This window comes from Netta rufina (genome assembly GCF_964035555.1).
Source record: "Netta rufina genome assembly, chromosome: 28".
In the NCBI taxonomy this organism is placed as follows: Eukaryota; Metazoa; Chordata; class Aves; order Anseriformes; family Anatidae; genus Netta; species Netta rufina.
Genome location: NC_140152.1, coordinates 3,111,908 through 3,125,107, shown reverse-complemented (window position 1 = coordinate 3,125,107; position 13,200 = coordinate 3,111,908). Strand labels below are relative to the sequence as shown.

The window sequence follows — 13,200 nt, the reverse complement described above, 5'->3', positions numbered from 1 at the left end:
ACTGGCTGCCTCTCGCAGTTCCCCATCAGAATGCTTTTTCCTTTTTTTTTTTTTTTAAACTAAATATAGAACAGCTTTGACCAATGTATTAGCAATGTATTTCTTCTTTTTTTTTTCTTGGTGCTGCAACATAAAAATTTTAAAAGTTGTCTTGTTTTGTTTTGTTTTGTTTTTTAATGTAATTTCCTACACTTTGATTGTATTTGATATTTACACAGACAAAACTGAGAGACAGACTATTCATTAAAATATCTAGATGTTCAAAGCGCCTCTCAATACTTCAAAATTCAGAGGGGGAAAAAAAATCCAAAACAATTTCGGGATGCAATCCCAATTTTGAAAACAAACCTTTTAAGGCTACTTTAGAAACTCGTAAGGCAAACAAAACGTTTTAACGGCATTTCAGTCGCCAACACAGCCACGGGCCCTTCCTCCATGTCAGGAAAGCACCACGGCGTCACCAGAGGGCACCACGGGGCTTTCAGGGAATAACACAAAGCGCAGCAACGCTATGGCTTCAAAATCACTAGTGTGTTGGGATTTAAATTGATTTTGACCTAGCGAGAAAGTATTCCAAATGCTACTAAAAGTACTCGTCAAGTTAGGGAAAGAAGAAAGAGAGCCAGGCTGCTCTATCATGGTTTTAATCAGTGTGCGTGGCACAGAGCTCCTTCTCCAGAGACCGGCAACTGAGGAAACATCCCGCAGAGATGGGGTCCAGAAGCATCAAGTTTTCCTTTCCAATTCTAACTGGGTTAAACACTTTTCCTTTCAAAGGGAAACGAGCAGTTTTGACTTGTAATTTCAGAATATTTTCAGAGTAACTTTTGCATCAGATTTGTTTCAGAAGAGCGGTCTGCCAGCCCGCACCCCTCCCCAGCACAGCCCTCCAAGTAATCCCAGGCCTAGAAGGAGCCAAGGCTTTCCTGCATCTGCGGTGAACAGACTCTGTAAATTCGAGCATCCCATAGCATCCCTGAGCAAAATCAGCCTAGTAAAAAGCTGTGGACCCAGTCCCTTAGCTCAGCACCTCACAGATTCCCACAATGACTGCGTTTCTGACAGAAACCCCTGCTGGCTGACAAACGGCCCTGTGCCGGCCCCTCCGCCTGCAGGGTGACCCCGCCTGAAGAGATTTCTGACAGCCTTGCAGAAAAGCCTTTCCTGTGTTTCAGGGTCAGGACTTGAAGATAAAAAACATCGGATCTATACCTATACAAGTGTTTTCCAGAAACATGAAAATAGCAAAGAGCACCTCCTGCCCCTGGAGCTGAGCAGGGCCTGGCTCAGGGCGCTGCTCTCCGCCAGCAAATGGCGGGGGCTGGCCTGGTTGAAGAGTCTGAAGCAGAAGAAAAGCCAGTATCAGAGAAGTGAGGGACACAGAGAAACCATCCCCAAACTCCTGTTCAAACGCAATCACATTGAGGACACTTCTGCTATTTTTAAAGCAGGACCAGAAATGCCACAGGGCCGCGCAGCAGGAGCGCAGTGCTGCGCTGCATGCAGGCTGCTCTGGCGTATCTGGCCCTGAGAGACAGAAACCCGAACTCCTTCCTGAGGAGAAGCCATGCCAGCACCATCTGCTCCAGGGAGGCCTTCCCAGTATTTGCAGTTTTGTCCACAACTAGGAAAGGAAAGACACCAAAAAAGTAGTTCTATCCCATCTTCTCACGAAGATGCCCTTAGGCAACTTCAATTTTTACTCAATGAACTGGGAGAATAGCCCACAGAAATCCTCAGACAAGGCAGGGGGTGGGGTGGGGCTGGAATCCTAAATTACTTCCACAATTTGACCAATTAATTAAAGGTTTTACTCGCCTCAGCACAAGAACTCACCTCAGCACAAGAAGGGTACTTCGCAGCTCTGCAGCACAGAGCTGGTAAAACACACTGGATTTTCCCATGTTTAACCCCATCTCTTTATCCTAAGGAACATCTCAGTGTTTCCTAGATAACACTGGCTGCAATATACATTCACCTGACTAAATTAAGCACGCCATTACAACAAAAACTAGCTGCAGAGCTCAGGTGAACGGAGAACCAGCTCCAGCCACATCCCCTCCGCCTCAGCAGCCCTGAGGAGCTTGGTACCCAGGGCAAGCTTTGGGAGAAGAGGATTTCTCTCTTAATTCCTTTGCAATAGCAGCACTGCAGCAGTTTGGATAAATAGCAGCAGCATTCCCTGTTAACCCCTCAGCTCCCAGCCCCACAAGGGGCCATGGAAGATCCTGAAGGCTGCTGAGGGGAGCCATGCGGTGCTGTTGCCTTACGTGATCGAAGGAGGCCACCTCGATACAACGCTGCTGTAATAAGCTTGCTGAGAAAGATTTCACAGCAGAATCCAACTGTTTTGGGAACACTAAAGCCATTTTGCATTCAAGGCTCTGCCGTACAGCAGAGTGGATGGTGACAATGCGAACAACCCCTTCTCTCTTCACTAATAATACTGAAAAGGACAATTTTGCAGAAAGAGTCTGAGCCCCCTATTAGTTCATGAAAAGAAGAATTAAGGTATTTTTCTCAGCTGGGTGTACTCTGTTTCTTTGTGAGTACCAATGTGAAATATTATGAAATACCTTCTAATTTGCAGTGGTGGCAAGGAAACACTACTACTTGTCTCCTGAAATGATTGCAGTGGACACAAAGAGCTGAGTTTTTAATTTCAATGACTTTTACATGAGACTTTAACCTCTAAAACTGATGTGAACTAAGACACTTTTGTGACTGAAATCCTACACCTGTTGATTGAAAGCTCTGTATAGCACAGAAAAAGCCTATGAAACCCAGCTGAGATCAACGACTTGTGCTTACTAAAGGACTTCCAGAACCCAGAAACCTGTCTTTCAGTGAAAGGCTTGGGGACTTTTCAAGCAGTTCCCCACGGCTCGGGCACTATTGATCTTTGAGGAGTGGAATAATGCCAACTCATCCTCCTCAGGCTTTTGAGTCAGGGGGTAACTTTGACTACAGGTAGAGACTATTAGTGGAAACGAATCTGTCTCAGCGCTGGAGCCAAATACCGCACACGTACCCAGGGCACGCTTCTGCCAGCATAAAACAAGCCAGTTCTGCTAGTGCTACAAACTACCCGTTATCAATCCAGATCTCAGCAGTAGAAAACAGCAGATTTGTGACATAAGACTCGCTTTGTTTATACAGCAGCACCAAAAGACCATCTTTAATCTTGTGAAGCAAACCATCCTCTTCAGAACCCTTTAAAGAAGGCATGAGGTTTCTGCTTAAAAGTAAAACTTCTGCCCACGTCATGCCCTGCTGCTGTGCACATTACTGCATACAATTGACAAAAATACTTTGGAACAACCGGCTGTCTTTCCAAAGGTGCACTTTTGCATCATCAACCCCAAGAAGCCTCCTACTGGCTTTTTGTTAAAGGAAGTGAAGCCCAACAAGTAAAATTCAAAAAGATGAAGGAAAAGACCCTCTGGAATACACGCTTGTAGCATAAAAGCAGAAAGCATGGATTCAAATCTTGTAGGGAAAATTATCGCATGGAAGCCACGGGTAGCAAAAATAAGTTTGTTGGAAGAAAATTCATACCATCCACAGCAACTCCACAAGATTTCACTTGTGTTGTGTTAGAAGAGGCTGAACAGGCATCTTTTGAATATACAAAATATCCTCCCAAGGGCACTCAGCAGCCTGGTACCAGCAGGGAGCAGAAAACACACACACTGACCCACTTGCACTCGCGGTGGGCACACGCTCTGGCAGCAGCATCACACCCTGCTGTAGGAAACAGACTACAGCCATCAACATTTCGCAGAATAAACAAAGCGCCTGGCCTTGGTTTGAAGCAAGAGGAAATTTCACAGCAGTACCAACTTGGATAGCTACTGAGCTCCCATCCACGGCCATTTGTTCCTCTCCTGTGCCAAACAGGATTACTGTGGTGCCACAGAGCGAAGCGATCAGGGAGCTGACGCCGGTTACATGGCTGTGCTCTAAACCACGGCTGTAGTTACCAGCACAGGACTCCTATGGCAACAATGCAAAGCCACCATCTCATCAAACCACAGCCTTGCCACGAGACAGAAAAAGCATTTCAAACATCCGAAACAGTTATAGGAAAAGACTCAGTAGATAAAACTTTTCTAGAAGGCACGCTTGTAGCAAGCTCTCCTCTCTTCCCCAGACAGATGAGTTTATCACCCGCACAAACTGGAGTTTGTACGTGCCTTAAAGTGCATCACGGGTTACTGGTGCTCTTCAGTCGGACTGCCCTTTTACTACAGAACACTGAACCTACTAACTCTTAATCTAATCAATGCAACAAACATCACTGCACTTGTAATACCAGTAAAACTGCTGTTAGCAGTTAAGAAAATTAAGTTCTACAGCTCATTACACTATGCAAGGACAGTGAATTATACACCCTCACATGAGACCGTTTAAGGACAACGTAATCCAAAGCAAGGCAGGGAAATACGGATCTCCAATACTTAAAAGGGGGAAAAGAAAAAAAAAAAAAAAAAAAAAAAGATCTAATGAAGAGATCATTACAGCCCTCTGGATCTATCAGAACAGAGTCAAAGCTTGGCAGCACTGTGGAACAACAGGAACCTGAGTATCAATGGTAACGAATTCTCTAATCTTGTTTCAACACCTAAATTGTTAAACCTTCTGGTTTCCTCACTTGACAATCTCCCTTGAAAACTCGCATCCATTGATCCAAATGGACCTATTAAGCCTCCCCTGTCCTTCCAATGTACTGCCAACAAAAAGACAGACCCGACTCACTCCAGATTTCTCAGCATAAGGCAGGCTGGACAGCATACTGAGAACTCCCCAGTGCCTGTATGTATTTACCACCAGCACCACGACAGGCTTAACTTCCTCGTCACTGCAAAGCAAGCTGCTGGGAACGTGCTGCTGTGCACTCTGGAAACTGCTACCGAGCGTTCAACAGGCTTGAAATCCACCCTCACCTCACGCTGCCCTGCCTGTGCTCACTGCTGTGCCCAGGGCGAGGCTCTCAAGGGAGACCACTTTGCCATGAGATCGTTGCTTTCCCCTCAAGAACAAGAAATGTTAAAAGAACTACTTCTGTCAGTGCTCGGAAAAGTAAAAACCTGTAAAAGGGACGTAAAACTTGTGTCTACACCTCGCTACCCTCAGTTCAACTGCCCATGGGGTGGTTTCACGCCCCTTCTCAGGCGAGGCAGGCAGGCACTGATTAGGAGGAGTGCAACAGCAAATGAAGCGTGGGCGGTGCAGAGCAGCCTCCCTCGCCTGCAGTAAAGCACACGGTGCTCAGCAAAACCAGCCCGTCTCACAGAGCCATCACCCAGCACCAGGAGGGACGGGGATTCACAGCTTTGCAGGTTTTTACCTCCCTCGGTGCTCTGCTAGGCGCTCACGGAGGCACCAGAGCTGTGAGCACGTGTAAGCAGCCTCTTCTCTTCAGAGCAGGGGAAAGCCTCTGCCCTGAATTCTGCCCCATCTACCTCAGGTCCCTGGCAAACCTAAAATGAAAATAAGTTCAGACTTTTTTTTTTCCCTTACACTGATCTTCAACTGAAAATGCTGTAAAAAATACAAAATAAAAACAAACAAAAATACAACAAGACAGATTTAAAGTGTGCCTGCATCAGCTTCTTGTGACTCAATGTTTCAGAGGCATTTCACACACAAAAGGTGGGAAACCTACTCAAGAATAAGTTTATTTTTAACTCGTTATTTGACTGCTGAGCACTGAGTGCAAACGTTAATGGAAACCTCATGTGTTTATTTGAAATGACTTTTCTTTTTGATGAATTAGGCTGGAACTCAGAGGGCAGATTCTTCTGTTTCTATCGACTTCCTTTCTCAGCACGTCAGCTGCACTCAGATTTACAGCCAGCTTCTCGCGGATCAGGACTATGGAAGTTTCTCAGCAGAACAAAAGATAAAGAGTTGCAAACCATCCCCGCTGCACATAAAGAGGCGATTATGAATCCCGAGCGTCCGGAAGGGTTCCAACAAGCATCTGCAACACTGATCGCTGCTCCCCCCTCTGCTGCCCAGAATCAGGTTACAGCATTTCGCGTGGATTCGCAAGTTTGCAGCTCCTGCTGCTGCTCAGCCCACTTTGAAAGGGCCGATCTCCTGAAGGACTACAGCAAGAATTTAAAACCAAGAGGCCTTTTCCAAAAACTCATCCCTATACTCAGCTCGTTACCTTTTTAACCTCGAAGTGCTGTGAGCTTTGTACATCCTCCGAAGTGGCTAAGCAAAGTCACAGAGGGATGAGGCGCACGGGCGGCGTGCCCATGCAGGCACAGCAAGCACCCACGGGCCGAGCACGGAGTTCTCGGATTGTGACAAATGGGAGCATCCGTTGTGACACCCCACAAGCCTTCCCCGGAATTCCCAATTCTCCTCTGCTTGAAATCGAGCAGCATATGCAGCTCATTAGAGTAAAATAGAATTTTCCCTTAAAACATCTTCTTAGCTGTAAGCGTACAGTTGCTCATACATTTCTTCAAACTGCAGCAGAATTATTTAAAGTCACAGACGGCATTTGAAAGCAGAAAACGTGTTTAGAGTTAAGAGCAATAAATTTGTTAGAAATGAAAACAATTACTGCCTGAGTCAATGCAGTCAACAGCCTCCTGTGATGCTTTTTTCTGACTGAATTCGGAATCATTACACAACTGCCTCTCCTCCTCACATTCACTGCCTTTCTGAATGGCAAGATAAACTAAAAATGAATGTGTTTAAAAAAAAATAGGCACTAAAAGGACAGAGACAAAACCCACCAGGCTTAGCGTGCCATCACTGACACAGAACCTAGAACCAAGGATCTTACAAATTTCAGTTATATGCCTGGCACAACAGTTATCTTTACTGCCCTTTACTACCTTTATTGTCTTTAGTGCAAGGCTATTACGTACATAAAATCATCCCGATTGGTCCTTTTGAGGTTCAGCGTCATTGCAATTACTGGGACACTGGAGGAACGCCTTTGAGTTCAAATGGGCTGAATTAATTCTCCTCCAAAAATAAGACCCAAATACGCAGGGGCACGTTTTGCCTTCTGGGATTCCCACGTTTAAGAGCTGCTGCCTGGCCGGCACCACTTCCACGGGCATACGTCAACGCCGGCCCCAGCAGCCCTGCTGTCACTCAACACTACTTCAGGTTAACTTTGAGACTTTTAACTTCAGGTTTAACATCAGAGCACCACACGGCTCAGCATTTCAAACCAGCACCCCACTGAAAGCAGCGCCTTCTTCCCAGACCAGGAGCAATTGAGGACAACAAGCACCTCTTCTGAGCATACTCCTGGTCACTTGGAACAAGGAGTCACAGTCTCAACCCACAGCACTCAGATCCGAGGCAGCAGCGCTGCAAACCTTAAAATCTTGTGAAGTAACCCACAGGCTACTATCAGAAGGAGCATGTGTATCCGAGGACTTTGCTGCATCACTTCGTAAGCAGGGTAGCTCCTGTATCACACTAATACCTTAATGAGGACTAATTCCTGACAGCCTTCTGGCCACAAACCTGCCAGAACTCCAAGCCCGCAGCAACATTCTCAGCAACTTGCTCAATTTCTTCTCTGCGTTGCCTCAGATTTTTTTTGAGACTGAATTTCCACAAATTAGCTGGTTAGATCATTGAACGCTCTCACTGCTTTTGGATATTTTGCCAATACGAACTCAAAATCTTGGTTGCCTTTTTTTTGTTTCTTTTGCACAAGGTGCTTATAGGTCCTGCACAGGGTGGGCGTGACACACTGACCCAGATTCCAGGCTTAAGAGCAGCTGCACCACCAGAAAATCATTTGCTCGGGAAGAGGCTGAGCAAGAGCAAAAGCCAGCAGGGGGAAGAGCAGGACCAGGAAGCATCTCGTACCTCGTACACCTCCAGACTGCTCTTTAGCAAGAAATCCTGTCCTCAGCTGCACCTGTAAGTAACTTGGAATCGTCATCTCCGCAGAGAGAAGGGGAAACAAGAAATCGTCTGCAGGTATGCATTTTATGTCACATCCATCTCATGATTTTTAACCAAAATTGTGACTCAGAAGAGTGAAAATTTAGAACCTAAATTAAAGCAAAACCTGGTAGAAAACCAAGGTAATTTCACACGAGCTTCAAGGTAATTTTAATCTCTCCCAGCTCTGTTTTACCCAGTTCTTCCCTCTGGAAGCTACGGCCCCAAATCTTAACGCACACACAGCCCAGCCCAAGCAGCACTGCTTGTTTTGCTGACACAGAACTGAAGTGGCAAACTTCATATAAACTTATCTGCAACAACAGAAAACCACAGAGCTCCACCAAAATCTTCTACCCTACTCTGAATACGTATCGGAAACTCTAAAGGAGCATCACAACTGGTTGGGAAACAATCTTAACACACCACTGACTTCCAACAGTGTATTCTCACACCAAATACAGCATTTTTGTCAAATAACTTTAGGAAACACAAGAACAAACCTCTACGTTTCAAGAAATTGGGGAGCGTGCCTTGCTCACAAGCCTTTTGAAACAGCAAGGAAAAAGAAAAAGAATCCAGCTGCAAGCCAATTCAAGCCATCCAATAAGAACATAACTGAGGAGTTTCTTAGGGTATAAAACAAAATCATTTACTCTATGAAAGCATAAATAAAATTAAGCACCTTAAAAATTAAGCCATGGTGTAAGTGACTCTATCTGCAAGTTGGGACAAGATGGGACATACTCGGGCTAAAGAAAGAAAAATACCACCAAGCAATGACCAGTTTACTGAAAACTACTGGAAAGAGAAAAAAAAAAAAACGCCTCTCATCCCACAATGATTTCATACAGATGTTAACGTGACATTACTACCACCAAGTATGACAAGGTTGCTGCCAATATTTTGCAGTACTCAGGGATTTCAGTTTGCTGGTGCACCAAAGAGACGAACCATCTTCTGATGCTTCAACAGACGACAAAATTATTTCAACGAGTGCCTCGAACGGCCACAGAGAAGCCTGGTAGCATCCCCATATATTAAGCAAATCCCCCCCTTGCAGTGACACCTTTAGCCGTCATCCATCTTTGAAATTAGCAGATGCGATATTGCAAGCGACGCTGCGTACAGCGCAGGCAGACAATGAAGGGACAGACAGGAACAGGCACTGCAAATCCCTTTCAACGGCACAAAACGTTAAAAAGTGAGTCAGGAAGGGTAAAAAAAAAAAAATCACCAGCATGCAGTTTTTCTACGTTGCCAGGAATTAATTAAAAGATAATAAAGTTTTTAATTCTTATAACTGCAAAGAGATTTGCACAACGTGTTAACTGATGCGTGGGTGTCTCAGCCTGCAGCAAGGCAGTGCGATTATTTCTGAGGTATGAGCTCCCGTCGACGCAAGATGCAAGCTTTGAAGGTTAATTACAGCCAGCTGAATGACGACGCGTTGTTTGTATCACAGCTGGACATCCCCAAAACCCCAAAACAACCTAACTTGATAAGTGTGCAAAGAAACAGAGAGCCGACATGCTTATCCAGCAGGGCTGGACAAACTGGTTTTCCCAACCCATATAAAATTTCTTGAGTCCTGTTGTACAAAAACAGCTCAGAGTTTTCAGAAGTTGCCCACGCATCTGAGGACTTAAAACGCCCAGCATCTGCAGATCTGGGAAACAAATCCCTCTCCTTTATCTGTTAAAGGACAGGAGCCGATTGCCATCACTGGAAATAGTTTTCACTACGATCTGTGCCAACAACAGTCACGTTCAATAAGCCTCCGAGCAGCTTTGAGCCCAATAACCAGCATTATCTGCAGGAAACGAGTGGGATTCTCCCTCAAAGCGCGTTGTGCTAGCAACTTCTCATCAAAAGCTGATGAACTTCTTATGTACGGGAGATCTTAAATATAAAAGACCACAATCACCCTCACGTCAAAGTTGGCAGACCTGCGCGAGCACTTTGTTCTGCCCGGGTGTTCTGATTTCCTGATGTAACCAACTTGTTACATGTAAAATTGTGTATCTGCTGCTCTCCCTGGATCGGAGAAGTGAATTATCTCCTTTAAGGGAGCAAAGGAGGTGAAAGGATCGCACGCTACTGAGCGCTGGCCAGCATTTCCCTGTCTGGGGAAGTTTTGGTGAGCGTCTCATGCAGGAACAGCAGCTCCCCAACAAAGAGCCAGGTGTATCCACCTGCCTACGCTTTGCATAGGAGTAACTCCTACCACTAATGAGAGAGAATCCTTTGGGCACTGCAGGACTCGCTCTGCCTCTCTCCATTTTTTCCATTTATTACAGGGGAAGCTAAGAACTGGGAACTTACTGTCAAAAAGCAATTACCCCTACGTACTCCAACAGTTATTTTCTGTAATTGCTGAAATGTAACTGTAAGCTTTAAATTCTAGTCTTAAGATTTCTAGCGATTACACGAGTTCTAACAGATCAGTAGACAGAAGAACACTAGGAAATAAGCACAGACCTCAAAACCAGAAGCATCCACAAGAAAGAAGTGACTTATTGGGTGTGAAAAGGGAAAAAAAACTAATAGGCTTCAGATGAGCAGAGTTCCTGAGAATCAACTCCATTTTGGTTAAAAGAAACTTAACTTAGGGAAGGTCTGACTCGATATAACAACACCAGCTATTTACACTACCGCCCACAAAGACAACCTGGTCCCACACCAAACCCCAGTGCTCCAGGCCTGTTTCTGCATTGCTGCGTTTGTGCCCTGAGCAGCACCGGTTCTCTGCAGCAGCTTTCATAAAAAAGTAAATTAGAAACGTACATAAAGTAGGTCTAATTCTTAAGTTTAGCCCCTGCAAACGAGTCCAAAACGGTCTTTCTGCAACACACCGCGACCCTGCGCAGCTGTATGAACCCTTGTGGAGAACAAGAACTGAAGCCAGCCTTAAGATGAAGGCTTTCCCCTTCCACCACGTACACGACAAAAGAACAGAACCTCATACATCTTACACCCGTTTCTTATAGAATATAAGAAAAATAATAACTAATAAAGCAGCCGAACAGCTGAAGGCCAGGGGAAGTCGACAAAGCGCGAGCGGCCACACAATTTCTGCAGACCGCTGTCCCTCGGGGACCGGGCACCTCACTTTTTCATTGCTGCAGGGTTTGTGCCTGAACTGCTGGGCAGGGGAAGGACGTCCGGGTATAAACCCGACAGATTTATTTATTTAAAAAAAAAAAAATAAACGTCAGGTTTATTTAAATATAAATAGAGGGAGAAAGCCTGGTTTTGACACTAGACTTTGACAACCTCTGGAAGGGAGAAAAAAAAAAAAAAAAAGGAAAAAAAAAAAAAGCCCATAGCGCATCCTAGCCACCAGGTTTTCCTTCCAGCCGGGCCTTTTGTACGCTGCTGCGGGGGCCCGGCGGGGAGCGGGGAGCTCAGCACCGAGCCCGAGGCGGCCGCGGGGCTCCGGGCAGCGCCCCCCGGCCCCGAGATGGCGGCGGGAGGGCCCCTCCGCCGAGCCCCGAGACAAAGCGGGCGGCGGGGCCGGGACGGAGCGGGGCCGGGGCGCCGAGGAGGCGGAGGCCGCTGTCCGGAAGCCTGAGGCAGCGCCGGGGCCCGGCCTGAGGCAGGCTCCGGGGTGTGGAGGATGGGGGGGGGGGGGGGGGGCGCCGTGAGGGGAAGGCCGCGGGCCGGAGCCCCCGAGGGGGGCGCCGCGGGGGTGGAGCCGCGGACGGAGGCGGTGGAGGAGGTGGAGGAGGAGGCGGCGGGGCCCGGTCGGAGCGGGGCGAGGCAGCGGCGGCCGCCCCCGTACCTGAGCCGCGGGCGGTCCCCCCTCGGCGGCGGCGGCGGCCCCGTGCGCGCAGCGCCCCAGCGGCCGGGCCGGGGGCAGAGCGGAAGGGGGGCGGCAGCAGAGCGCAGCGCCCCGCGGCCAGCACCTGCCGCCCGCCTCCTCGGCGCGCCGATTGGTCGAGGCCGGCGCCGCCTTCGTTCGGATTGGACGCCAAGAGGTTGAGAGGCAGAGGGAGTAGCCCGTAGAGTGGACGGACGGCGAACAACAAGGCGATGGCGGCCGTTGATTGGGAGAAACGGTCCCGGCGAGGGCCCGCCTACCAACAGGAGGGCCGGCCGGTAGTGCTCGCGTCGCTCAGTGGCTTTCCGCCAATAGAAGGCGGCTCTGAGGAGACGGCGGCCCGCCCCCACCTCCTATTGGACCTAAGCAGCGGGACGGCGGGCGCTAATAGGCGGAGCCAGCTGTCCGTCAGCTGCAATCAGAGCCCTGCGCTCCGGCGGGGGCGGGGGGCGGTGCGGACGTGAGGAGCCGCACAGAGGCGGGGGGGGATGGGGGGGGGGGGGGGGCGCTGCGGCCGCCCTGCGCCAATGGGGCGGGGAGGGGCCGCCCCCCCCATCCCCCCCCCGGGGGCTGTGGCACGGAGCCGCCTCAGGGACCCCCGGGTTCAGCCCCTGGGGGGGTTACGCGGGGGTCCAGGGCCGCTGAGACCCGGGGTGCTGCTGAGGAAGCCCCGAGGGGGGGACAGTGCTGAGGGGGGCGTTAAAGGAGAACACGGGGGGGTTAAAAGAGATGAAAATGGGATGGAAATGCTGGAAATGGAGGGTGGGGGAGCAAAGGGGGGCGCAGCCACAGCCCTGCTCCCCCCACAGCCACCCTGAGGGGCAGGGGGCACCCAGGGGCCCGGCTGGAGCCAGCACAGGGACAACAAAATGGATAGGAGAGGAGGCCCCCATAGGGCCAGGGTCCCTAAACTCCACTCTCATGACTCCACTAACTCCCTATTTTTTTTATTAAAGGAGTTTTTTATTTCCACCTCTTCCCAGGTACAGCTCCCTCTATACAGGGCACAGGCTTTACCTCTGCTTCATTCCCACCCTGCTGTACCAGGGCCGTGTTTGATGCAGTCCCACTACAGCCCGAATCCTGCCACAGCCCTGACACTGAGGTACAGCTCTGCCCCGCTCCGTCAGGGATGCTGCGGGTTGAGATGAATACCTGAGGCTACAGAGGAAATGTGCTGCAGCTCCTGGCATCTCTATCTCCAACTGTCACCATCACCACAGGACAGAGGCGCTTTTTCCGACTGGCTGCAAGGACCAGAGAAGCCTGCCTAGATAAAGAAGTATCAAATAAAGAAGTATCAAGGGCATTTTTAAATTTATGGTCTGCACAAGTTTAATTGAGCACAAATTCTGTATACTGGCTGGGAAGAGATGGGAATTCCCAAAATAGAAGGAAGATCCTTCCCTTTTTTCAACATTGGTTTTCTTGCTTCTTGATTT

At 48.5% G+C, this 13,200-nt stretch overlaps 1 protein-coding gene across 3 annotated transcripts in view; it reads right to left on the bottom strand.

Moving 5' to 3' along the window:
• The window catches only part of KDM4B (lysine demethylase 4B), a 91,093-nt gene extending 79,253 nt beyond the window's left edge, over nt 1–11,840 (bottom strand). For all 3 annotated transcript variants that reach the window (XM_084302745.1, XM_084302746.1, XM_084302747.1), the window contains exon 1: nt 11,720–11,840. The gene's annotated coding sequence lies outside the window, so the exon portion shown is untranslated. The remainder of the gene's footprint in view (nt 1–11,719) is intronic.
• Between the last annotated feature and the right edge of the window lie 1,360 nt (nt 11,841–13,200).